We start from the raw sequence: 13,023 nt of genomic DNA, 5'->3' as shown, positions 1-13,023 counted from the left end.
GTTGTATCTTCTTCCTTCTTCACTTCTTCAAGTCTTCGCAATACTTGTAATGTCTCATATCCTAATAATTTCAAGCTAACCTATACGAAGTTGACTCTAGTACATATATAATCAAGTGACTCTTAAAATGAGTTTTGATTCACTAAAATATGGCAACCAAACTTGACATACCAATGCTTGGTGGGTTCAACCGAGCTATGCTCAACAGGCCGGATGGCCGTGCCTTAGTCATAGCCGGTCCCACACTTCATGATTCTTTATTTTATTATTATTATTTCCTTCATCTTATGAAATTTCCTCAGTTTGAGCAAAAACCTTGATTTCTTCATATTTTCTCAAAATGTTGCTCAAACGCGCATCAGAAAATATCAAAATTATTAGGACTGAGACACGAACACTTTGGTGGCATGGGCATATTACCTTGACCGACCAAGGTTGGCCTTTTGGTTTGCAAGAAGCCAGTCCCATGCATTTTCACCATTTTGACCTAACTTGTTCACGTTAGGTTTAAAACTCTTCCAAACAACTTGGAATTTCATCAAACGATCGTCACTTGATCCCATGACCAACCAGGGCCGGTTCCATGACCCCTTGGTCGGTCCCTCATTTCTTCATTATTAGGTTTTGCTACCTAACGCTCAGACGAGCATTATTTTAATGAATAATTAAACTAGCATTTAATCATCCTTTCACCAACTGGTCTTCAAGAGACTTTGGTATTTGCTCACTCGAGCAGCTGGGCGCTACATGATCGACCCATCATCCCATGTATTCGGTCCCTCCTTCACTCCGTGGTTGATTTTCAATAAATCAGGATCAACAATTGATCAAAATTAGGGTTTCAAATCCAAGGTTCATAGTTCCAGATTCAAACACTAATAATTTTATGTTGATCCCGTAATCAACACTTTAATTATCATATTCAGTTCTGCCAGTATTTTAAATTAATATTTTTATTTGGTTCTGCTACCAATAATTCATCAAATGAGCAATATTTGCTCAGACTAAGGAATATTGGTTCAACTATCAATATTTAACAATTCATCAAATGAAAAATATTTGTTCACCTTAACTATCAACATTTATTCGACAATGATACCCCTGTCTCAACAGATACGTTCAATTCACGAGTCCCAGAACATTTTTTCGACTCATCAATACAAAGACTCATCGTCTCATCAAGTCAGCAACTGACTAACTAAAATTACGAGACATCAATCATGTCACATGGGGGATATTAACTAGGGTTTTGGTCTGGCGGTCTATAACATGTGTGTTCGTACACGATGAGAATGTGAGCAAGTCGTGCAAACAGTTAGAGGAGTTATCAAAGTAGTGGGTGGACAATCAACCAAGTCTCTGCATGATGAGCAACTGGTTTTAACACGATTCCCCACTTCCCCACTCTTTGACTCCAGCAACTGTCACACTTCATGGGATCAATGTGTCTACTAATTTTAACAATATAAATAAGTCTCTGAATCCATGATTGAAAAACAACATTCGTCTAACATAGAATTCTATACGAGCACTCACTCTCAAGAATTCGATCAATCAATCAGAACTTATTCGAACTCAACAATTCGTCAAATTTGCAGAAACCTTAAACACATTCACAATCCTTGATCACCATTGATATCACACATTTCTCAGCTTCCCTCCTACAGATCGAACCATACTTTCTTGTGACCGAATTGACTCTGGAATGACCATTGTCTTGGTTTAGGCCGGAGTCCTACAGATTGATCTCTCGAATTCAAAGCACTCCCTTTTTGCAGTGCATCTGTGTGAGGTTAGATAGTTCGCTCGGTTCAAGGAGTTTCCTCCGCACGGTCGTCTCCTCAATTCCTTAAAAACTAGCAACTCGTTTTGCCCCATCTACACTCTTGAAACTCGCAAGGCTCAACGCAATTGATTCCCTTAGCTGACGTCCTTTATAGACTAAGAGTTCTTTCAGGCGAAGTGAAGACTTTTGATACAATCTGCCTCTAACAGATAAGCCTATTTGATTTTCGTTTAGATCAAATATCAAGGTGAGGAAATCTGTTTACATTAGAAAAAGCTAACAAACCTCATGAATCTGGAATTTACGACTCCGGAAGAGTAGCCTGAATTCTTAACCATCTCTCAAGAACAATCTTCAAAAGATTAATTAATATCAGCTTTCAAATATCTATCTTGAGGAATCACAAAGTCTGAGACGAAGAGAACTTTGCGATTCTATCTATATTTTCTGAAAGAAATTATGAAAACCTCGATAACATAAAAGCAAGACCGGGATTCACGAACTATCAAGGTGAAAATAGTCGGACTTAGCTTCACGAATACCCAAAGCAAAGTATTTTAGTCGTAGACCTAATTATGTTTCTTAGAGGACCCCTAGGTCTATAGAGGACGACTCTAGAATCAACTAGGACATAAAGTGTCAGGATTAATTTTCAGAGTTAAAAGAGCATCTCTATTTATAGTTTTCAAAGACCATGTATTGCTTAGAATTCAAGATAAGATAAATTGAGAATCAAGCAAACACTTTTATTGTACAATATAATATTATACACTGGGAACCGATTCTGGAACTGTGTATAACGGATGTTCGGTTTGACAAGTATACCACATAACTAAAAGAAATTTGATGTTCATTTAAACACCTAAGGATTTAATCATGATACACACATAAGTTCTTGAGTGATCAATGAAGTCTTAGAAGTGTTTGAGAGAGTTCTACCAATGTTAAACATATTTAAACAATAATTTTTTGAGCATCTCTTAAAACCTACTGGGACAGTTGGTACAACGATTCATGATACGTTAGGCTTGTTCACGAGTCAGGGTGCAAGATTCATGAACCGGGTTCGCCAACCCTACAAGACTACCGAACTCAGTTGACCACGATTTGTGAAACGGGTTCACCAACTGCTAGCCTATAATAACAACTTCAAGAATTCAATTCACAACAGTTCGTGAACTGTAAACTCAGATATCTATAGTTTGTGAACTGGTTCACCAACCTACCCTGAGCAGAAATATCAGATATTATAGTTTAACATTTCTCTCATATGATGTTTTCAACATACCCAGGTGATAAAATCATTTGCATTGGCAATTTTCAATTGATCCACAAATTAATTCAAAAACTTGCTTAGAACTAATATTGTTAAGGATCGTTGAACATCTTTTCTAAAGTCATATTTCGAGATTTTTAACAAGACAAGCTTGACTCAAAATTTCTTCTTTGTAAATCTACTAGAAGTCATACATCATCGTCTCAACATATAGAATGGTAAGATAATGAGTAAAATAGAATGGTCAGTCTTCTCATACATGATACATAAGTTCTTCAAATGTCTTCCTCGATCTTCAAGCTTCGAGGGTGATGTCTGATACTTAACTATCAAATTCTAACCTAGTTCGAAACTTGACTTAGTATACTAGAAACCAAGATTTAATTTTGATCATCTAATATTGACAACAAACTTGAGATAACAAAACTTGTGGGTTCAACCGAGCATTGCTCTAACAAGTACCTTTACAAATTCCTATCTAGCTCAAGAACATTCGAGAGCTTACCGTGAACAATTTTATGAAATAAACTAGCCAAAAAAAGAATCTTATTTTGCTATTCATTCATTTTCCAAGATGTATTTAAAGGACTTAACTTTTGATGATAAACTCAATTAAAAAGGAAACTATTCCTATTGCAAGATACTGTTAGGATTATATCCTTAGAAATTATTCCACAAGACAATAGTTCCTTGGATCAACGTATAACTCAAGAAAACTGAAAACAAAATGCACAATAAAAGAACCAAGAAAGAAAGATATAAAATTTAACGTGGTTCGAAAATATGTATACGTCCACAAACGCCTAGCTATGATCATCTTTTATTACAGAATAACTGAATAGAGAATTTGGTATGGCACAAGCGGAAGCGATAAAAGAAAAAGAGAATCCACTCCTTAAGGTGATGATAGAAACTCCAATCCAGGAGCAAAACTCTAATCCAAGAGCTAAAATAAGATAACAACGGTGTTTAACCAAACAAACTTGATAGTTTCATTAATCAGATAATAATAGCGAGCCGCAGCTAGATTACAATGACCGAAACAAAGACTACTTATACCTGAACTACACATACGTGTGTAGTTTACCCTAACAACTATACTCCTAAATATCCTCATGAATAAGTCTGTTGACTTATCTCTAGAGTTTCGATAACTTATTATTCTTTTAACTTATCTAATCATCTAACAAAACTAAGTAAATCCTAACAAATGGAATTAACCAAGGAATATAGACCAACAACAAGAATCGCATAAGACTGCCCTAAATACGTCCCGTATCAGGCTCCCCTACTGCGACGAAACTCGTCTCGAGTTTACTTAGAAAATCGCAAGTCCATGAAAGGACTTTGTTCTTGCAACATCCTTTCAAACAACTTGATCTCGAGTTGTGCATCGGGATTACTAAGTGTTCACAAAACCAATTAGAATTGGCGTAAGAGCTTGACTGGAATTCCCCGCGTTGCTGGGCTCGCTTCTTAGGATGTATAAACTCCCGTAAAGAAAATGGTTGCACTTCAAAATATTTAGAAAATTGATCCACATAATGACTGAGAACAAATAAAGCAACAATCAACGACTTCTTTTCCTCGACTGTCTGATCTTGCAAGCCCTTTTTGTCAACTGTTTGACATATATCTTCAATCTGGCTTGTTATTGAATCTGCTGCTGGTTTAAGACTTGGTATTAAAATTATCCTGGCCTTCCCCCACATAAACTCATAAGTATTGTCGCTTCTGATGCTACGAACTGCGCCAACATAAGAAAACCACGGTCTTCCCAGCATGATATCGATATCACATAAATCCATGTCAACAACTTCACAGATAATTGAATCAGAATATACCTTACCAAACGACAACGAAAATCTGGAAACACCGACACAAGTAATTGATTCCCTGCTATTACAATTTGATCCGGATGCGGATAGCAGTCCATTTCCAAACCCATGGCCTCTACCATTTTTCTTGACACCAAATTATCAATGCAGCTACCATCGATCATAAAACGACGTACACTCCCATTAACAAATCCACGAAACAATTTGTTTATCTGCCAATATTAGGATACTCATCCATTTTGCAAAATAAAGGGGCATAACATGCAGTAATAAAAGGGTATCCACGTCAAATTTGCTTTGGGTGGTTGGGGATAAACTGACTTAGGATACCGATGAACAAGGGTTTAACTTGTCAAAGACTTGCTGGCTTAAAGATGGGCAAATGATTAAAATCCACGAGGACCACAACTACTGTTCCTTTAACACAAGTTACCAAACAGAACTTTATGAAGAACAGTATACAAAAGATACCTGGACAATAAACTTGATGCAGAGAAGTGCTGGCTACCTTGATGAGCTAAACGCTTGAACCTCGAATCAAACCTTACCCGAACAGAACTTTTCAACTCTTTTCTTTTCTTTTCCCTCTCCCTTCCCACTTACGGTAACAAACAAACAGACCCCACACTACACAATAATCAATCAGAACCCTTGAATCAATAAGTAATATAGGAGTTAGAGATCTTACCAACTGTGATGATGAGATGCCAAATGAACAAGCGGCGACGGGTGATAAACAAAACCCAAAAATCTTAACTGCCTCCTTCTTTCAAACAAGAAGGACGATTTTTTTTATTTTTTTTTGTATAAGAAAATCTAGATATCACAGGAATCCTCGGCTGATTCTTCTAGGCGGCCTCACAGATGAACAGCGCAGGAAAACCTGCTCTGATTACCACCTGGTAAGGCACAAGCGGAAGCGATAAAAAAAGAAGAATCCACTCCTTAAGATGATGATAGAAACTCCAATCCAAGAGAAACACTCTAATCCAAGAGCTAAAATAAGATAACAACGGTGTTTAACCAAACAAACTCGATAATTTCATTAAACAGATAATAATAGCGAGCCGCAGCTAGATTACAATGACCGAAACAAAGACTACTTATACCTGAACTACACATACGTGTGTAGTTTACCCTAACAACTATACTCCTAAATATCCTCATGAATAAGTCTGTTGACTTATCTCTAGAGTTTCGATATATCTAGACTTATGAACAAGTCTGTTGACTTATCTAATTATCTAACAAAAGTAAGTAAATCCTAACAAATGGAACTAACTAAGGAATATAGACCAGCAACAAGAATCGCATAAGACTGACCTAAATATGTCCCGTATCAGAATTACACACCCAAAGATTCACAAATGTATCACAAGCTTATAACCAGCAAGGTGTTGTTTATAATCTCTCAAATAACTCTATATGAATCAAAAACGTTCTACAACCTAAACCCTCTGATTTTGAGAACTCTCTCTTAAATGTGTTGTACTATTTTCCTAAAACTTCTACACCAATTTATATAGGTCACTAACTTGGCTTCCAATTATATTAGTTATACTAGGAAAACCCCAAAATATCCAAACAAGGAAACCCCTAACTTAGCCAAAAATAAGAAACCCCTTAGAAGATTCTAGATTATTCTTGAACTCTCTTAAAACATCGTCAATATTTAACAGCTACTAGAAAACTTCCAATTGAATAAGTATTCGTTTCTAAACTGCCGGAATCCTAAACGAAGCAACTATTGACTTCCATATAAATATTTGCGTTATTTCTTTTTCGCGCGCTTCAGTTCAACAAGCAATTCAAGCGTTGTCTTTATTCAATTTATTTTTATCTTCAATTTAACAAGAAATTCAATTTATTTTACATATATCTTTATTATTAAGTACACAATTTCTTTAAATGCATGGTTTTGATGATTTGTTTTTCTTTTTTAAACATAGCATAATTTTATTAAACTAGAAAGTCAGTTCTTGAAGTTTATTGTACCCATGAAATCATCTAGTATAATTTGGGTTAAAAAGGATGAAACAATATATTCTCATGTAGTAGTCGAGAATGTTTTGTCTGCAAGATGCATGGTTTGCTAGCCTGTGCGCTTCATGGTTGCGCTCTCAATAGCTATGATGTATTGTGCAATATGCAATTAATTTCATTTATTACTTAATTTTGATTATCATACTAGGGTTATATACAAAGGCAGTTCAACAATGGTTTTAATAAGGTGAACCAAACTTTATGAGTTTGTTTTGAAGTACTATTTGGTCATTGTCTATCCATGCATCGTTGTTTCCTTATTTATTAACATGACCCAAGTTTCAGCCATTATAGCGGTGGTGATCCCTATTTGATTTGAGCTAACCCTATCGTGGAATCCCCACATACAAAACTAGCTCTAAAATTACCAGGGTGCCTTTTAGTCGCCTCGTCTGTGTTACTTTTGATCCAGTATAGCGTCGCAGGAACACAACCACAACCTGTTGAATTATCATTGTCATAAGTCTAATGCGGTTTGGGTTTGCACTTTGAGGCAAATTCAGTAAACAAAGGTGTTATAGTATTGCTCGATTGAACCCATAGGCATTGAAATTTCAAGTATGTTTCCAAACTTAGATGCTGAAACTTACGCTTGAATCTTTTGTTAAAGTCAAATTTTGAATTAGGTTACACTTAAATTCTAGAGGTGTATGTAGGATAGAATACTTCAATCTATCATTGAAAAAGTGAAGACGAAGATTAAAGATCACACGATGACATCATCCGTCTCCTTAGTATTTGAAGATCTAATTTCTTCTGTATGATTATCATCCTCCATATTTATCCGTCTAAGAAACAAAGTATCAAAGAAAGGTTTTGACTTTAGTGCAAAATACTTGATCCTTAAAATTGATAAAAGTGTTGAAAAAATATCGTACATGAATAGTGTTTCTAATAACTAGTCTATGTATGGTTTTCAAGAATAGTCTTGCGAACCTTTCAAAAACTTATATTAGGACAACATAAAATGTAATTTAGTCACTATTGATGCTCTGAATATTACAACTTTCCAAAATGGTTAGACAATTGCTCGGTTAAACCCATCAAGCGTTGGTATGTAAAGTTTAGTTCCAAATATCGAGTTGCTTGATTATCTTACTAATGTCAACTTCGTTAGGTTAGACTAAGAACATAAAAATGCTGAGACTTGCTCTAATTTCTTATTCAAACAGATGTCGATCACACTCGCTGAATTGCATATATAGGATGTGAAGTGGAGAGTGGCGAACAATCTCAACATCACTGGATAATGTTTCTTCCCTTCCCTAGCCATACTCAAAGCAATGACGGAGACTTCCATAAACCCAACTCAACCTGTAGGTAACGAGATAATGAAGCTTCTTGTCTTTTGATATGGTTGGTTGTTTGGCACCCCATTTCATGCAAAACCTTTTTATTGGAAACAAAAACTCAAAAACAAAAACGAAGGAAGAAACCTCAAAGTAACGAAAAAACTGTTAATATCTACTAGATCATTCATTTGTTATCCGTCACTTATCTCATCCTAACTTGTGGGTAAGTTCAATTTTGTGGTCAACTTCTTGATTATCATTGAGAATGAATCTGGTGCATTTACTATTTCAAATGCTTTCATTCTATTATTCTCTCTGTTTTTTCTTTCCATCGTTGGTTGTTTGGCGCCCATTTCCTACAAAACCTTCAAATGTTGAGACTTGCTCTAATTTTAAGCAATTTATATACTCCCTTTGTCCCACTATTAGATGACCTACTTATATTAAAACTTTGTCAAACTATTAGTTGACCTATCTTATTAAACAAAAGATATTTCTAAGATTATCCTTTTGATTGATTATCGGTAGTATAAGAAATATGTATAATTTGATATCCATATTTATATTCGTTACATAGGTGTTTTAAAGTGCTTCTCAATGATACAAAGTTTAAGAAAATCTATGGTATATTTTAAGAGATAAATCAATTCTAAATTTTACAAATTATTGTCCATAAGGGTATAATTGTAAAAAATATTTAACAAATACTCCATTTAATTTCTTGCCTTAAGAATTGTGCAAACTTGAACTAGGTCATCTAATAGTGGGACGAAGAGAGTAATAAATTAGTATTAGTTAAAAATGCTAACTATTTTTTATTTTATTTTTGGATAGGTAGAACAATGGTCCCTAGGCCACATCCAAACTCCTTCAAATGGGAGTTTATTTGGTTCAGGGGTTCGAATTCCTATCTCCGCAGTGGGAGGGAGCATGAGAACCATAAAAGAAGAAAATCTTAATTTTCTTTTATATATCATATATAGATAAATATATTCATAAGAGAGTAAAAGTGGAACGTCATTTGGTGAAAAATGTTACGTATCCTTACATTTAGTGATAAGTGTTACTCCCTCCATCCAAGTTGTGTAGGCGGAATTTTCAAATATTTAGAATAAGAAAAATTTAGATTTCATAAATTGATATCCTTTTTCCTAATTTTCGTTAACATATTCCCAATAAGGCAATAACTAAACTCATAAAACTACTTTTGACGAAATTTAGTAAGGACATATATGTCAACAATAACCTTGGAATATGAACTCCACCTATCTAGTTGGACAAGAAAAAATTTCTTCTCTGTGTATATAACTTGCATGGAGAAAGCACAATAATGCATAAGAACATATTTATTAGACACATAATTGTACAAATGAGACATACATGAACACGACTACAACTGGATTTCTTAAAGGGTTAATTCGGCCTCAACCACATCCCGGTCCAAAGTCTGCTAGTAGTTTAGTGTCTGTAGCGGCTTCATATAGTTTGGTATTCAAAGCTGGACGAGGTCTTGTTTTATTTTTACAAGTGTAGTTTTCCTCGTTAACAGAACTTCTGGTGTCTTGTGTTTTTCTTTTTCCACATTATATTGTTTTATCTTTATAATAGGAATAACACAAGTAGTACATATTCAATCTAAGTAGTTTAAGTCCTTATTAATTGTGATAAATTATGAGACTCGTTATTTTAGAATTTGTATCTTGATAGATAGATAACAAGTTTCATACTCGGCAGAATTCTGATCCCTTTTGATTTGGATATGACTAGATTCAGCTTGGATATTGATTTGTGAGATCGTCCAAGAACTCTTTTACACAATCAGGTTCATGGAATTTGTTGTCTTGACATATTGATTTTGGAAGAGATAACGTAAATACTCTATATACATATTATTCAAGGATCTTTAATTAGATCTACTTGTAATTATATTAGGTTTTGTCCATACAAGTTGCAGAAAGAAAAATCTGGTGGTGTACTTGGTATCCTCTTGTTTTCAACTGGTATCAGAGCAGAAAAACACCGTTTGACCTAACAAGTATGTGTTTGTAAACGGTTTAAACATGTTTTCAACGTGTCAAAGCATGATATTTCACTTACTGAGAAAAGACCCATTGTACTTACTACCCAAAATTAAGAACACCTCTGTAACGAAGATTTTTTTCTCTGGAAACTTAGGTGTCCGACAGAGCATATCCTCAGACACTTTTAGAAGACAGTTGCGCAACATGTTCATTGATTCTCATGATAAACACGTTGTGAAAATTATGAGTGCAATTGCAATCGCTTGTCCTGATGAAGAATCTTTTACCCATACTGCTCCTCTAGACATAATTAGTCTTATTGATGAACAACTTCAATCGAAAGAAAGATATAATATTTTACTCAACAAAATACTAGAAAAAATATAGTTCTTCAAATCTATTTTTCTCCTCGATGCCCACTGTATATAAGTCAATTTCTTCATTAAAACCTCGTTGGGAAAATCCATAGGGACAAAACTTGAACTAAGAAAAAAAGGGTACAACATTAAGAAAACTTTGAACAGTGTTGGACTCGCATTGCCTCGTTAAAAGCTTGACAAGGGAAAACCCCAGTGAAATAAAACCTTGACGAAGGAAAAATAATACAACGCGATAAGATCAGAAGTATGCCTTTGCCAAACACCCATACATAACATCATTTCTATATTTTTATAAGAGTTAATTAGTTTTTGAGTCGTAGATTTTGGTACGCCTTAGTGTTTGCGTTCTAAGTTTGTCCAATTTAGTGTTTGAGTCGTTAACCTGTTAGTCAACCGTATTTTCTAGTCAAACAGTTAGGATAGTTAACAACCGTCAGTCTTAATATTTACACGTTTGCCATTCCATTTGAATGTTCGATGATTTTTCCACGTATCCTGAAAAGTTATCATATATATGATATGAACGGTATGAGATTAATCAAATGAGCGGCTCATCAAAGTTGGACAATTATCCGAGCTAACAAAGTTCCGAGACAGTAAAGAGGAGAACATAGAAATTAAAAATTACAATAAAGAGTTAAGAATTTGAAAACCCAGATTTCATCATGGGAGAAGTAATTCATTTTGAGTTTCATCTGTTAGAGTAAGGATCTTAATGACAAAAAATCCAATGTGAATTACTTCACCGAAATCCCATATTAATTTTTGTTGAATTTTTTGAAGATATCATATTAAATTAAATCCAAGATGGATTAGAGATGAAATTAGAGAAGAGCGTGGGAAGATATGATGGAATTCCTTTTGTTCCTGAAAATGGTAGGTATGAAGTAAGTGATAAATTTATAGCTTTGAACTGATATTCGATCTGGATTTTTAGATCTGAAAAACGTTTGACACTAGTGAAGTTTTATTGCTGAAATTTAAATGATTTTTGAGGTTATTGTGATTTTGGATGAGGATTTGATTATGGTTTTGGATGATGGGTGGTCTTTAATAATTTAATTGATTTTTTGTGCATTGGATTAAGATCCTTCACCTAAATTCCATCTTCAACAAACCTTTGTTTTCCATGTTCAATTTGAATAATTCAAATGGAATAACATTTATAGATTTGTTAGCAGTGTACTTTGCAAATTCGGATGCTGGATGTTAGAATGGTCCTCTCAAATCATGGTTGTATATAATAAGGAATTTTGTTGTTGGATACAGATAAATGGAGATTAATTAAGAACTTTAGATTCACATAAGTTTTAGAATTACCCCGAAGCTGTTTGCTGAAATGCCCAAGAACAAGTAGAATTTTGGTGATGGCAAACAGGTAAATAATAACACTAACGGATGTTATAACTCTAGTAACCGCTTGACTAGAAAATGTGGTTGACTAACGGATCAACGACCCAAACACTAAATTGGACAAATTTAGGACCCAAACACTAAGACGTACCAAAGTCTACGACCCAAAAACTAATTAACTCATTTTATAAGTGATTAATGAAAACCCAGTATTAATACGCGATAATAGTATCATGTGTTACTGGTTGACTTATGCCGAAAACTGTTGCGATGCAATCCTTGCTTCGTTGTGTTGATTCTGGAAGTGGTTTCACTTGACAAACTACCAAATTTCATTGCTTTGATCTGATATTCTCAACAATATCAATGTAATCTTCATGTCTTTAATATTTAACTTTATTGAGTAATAAAAACCCTGTGAGAAAAATCAATCTCGGCCGGAGAGAAAAGGAGTACAACAAAACTTATATTTCGAAGTAAAATATATCAACATCATATCCTTGGATCCTCCTCTTTATGTTGGCATCTCCCCTAGATTCCATTTAGAGGAGCTTCCACACAGTTCCTTTAGTCATATGCTTTCCGAAAGTGAATATAGGTAATGACCTAATAAATAAGCCAGTCATGCCTCCTCCTAATTTCTTTCGTTGGAAAAAAGATTATTGTTCCTTCATAATCCAAAACTTTTATATCGTGTATTTAGATGGGGATTATAATAAAGTGCCACAATTTCAATTTCATATTTTAAAAAATGCCACAGTTTTTTTCAGAATTAACAAAATGCCATTTGTTTGACTTTTCCATCCCGTTTTTTAACAAAAAAATAGCTAACAGCCATTAATGCATACGTGGCAGTTACTCTATCCTGGTAAAAGACAATTAAACCCCCTAAATAATCTTATGAGGACCGGGTTGTGATAGTGACTCAATTTTGAATCATTACTCAATTCACTGTTGATGTTTATCTTCTTGCACAAACATTTTATTAAAAAGAAACTAACAAATTATTGTAATTCAACAAAAATTATTATGAA

Source organism: Papaver somniferum, chromosome 5 (assembly GCF_003573695.1).
Source record: "Papaver somniferum cultivar HN1 chromosome 5, ASM357369v1, whole genome shotgun sequence".
NCBI classification, from domain to species: domain Eukaryota; kingdom Viridiplantae; phylum Streptophyta; class Magnoliopsida; order Ranunculales; family Papaveraceae; genus Papaver; species Papaver somniferum.
Note: the sequence above shows the minus strand (reverse complement) of the source record.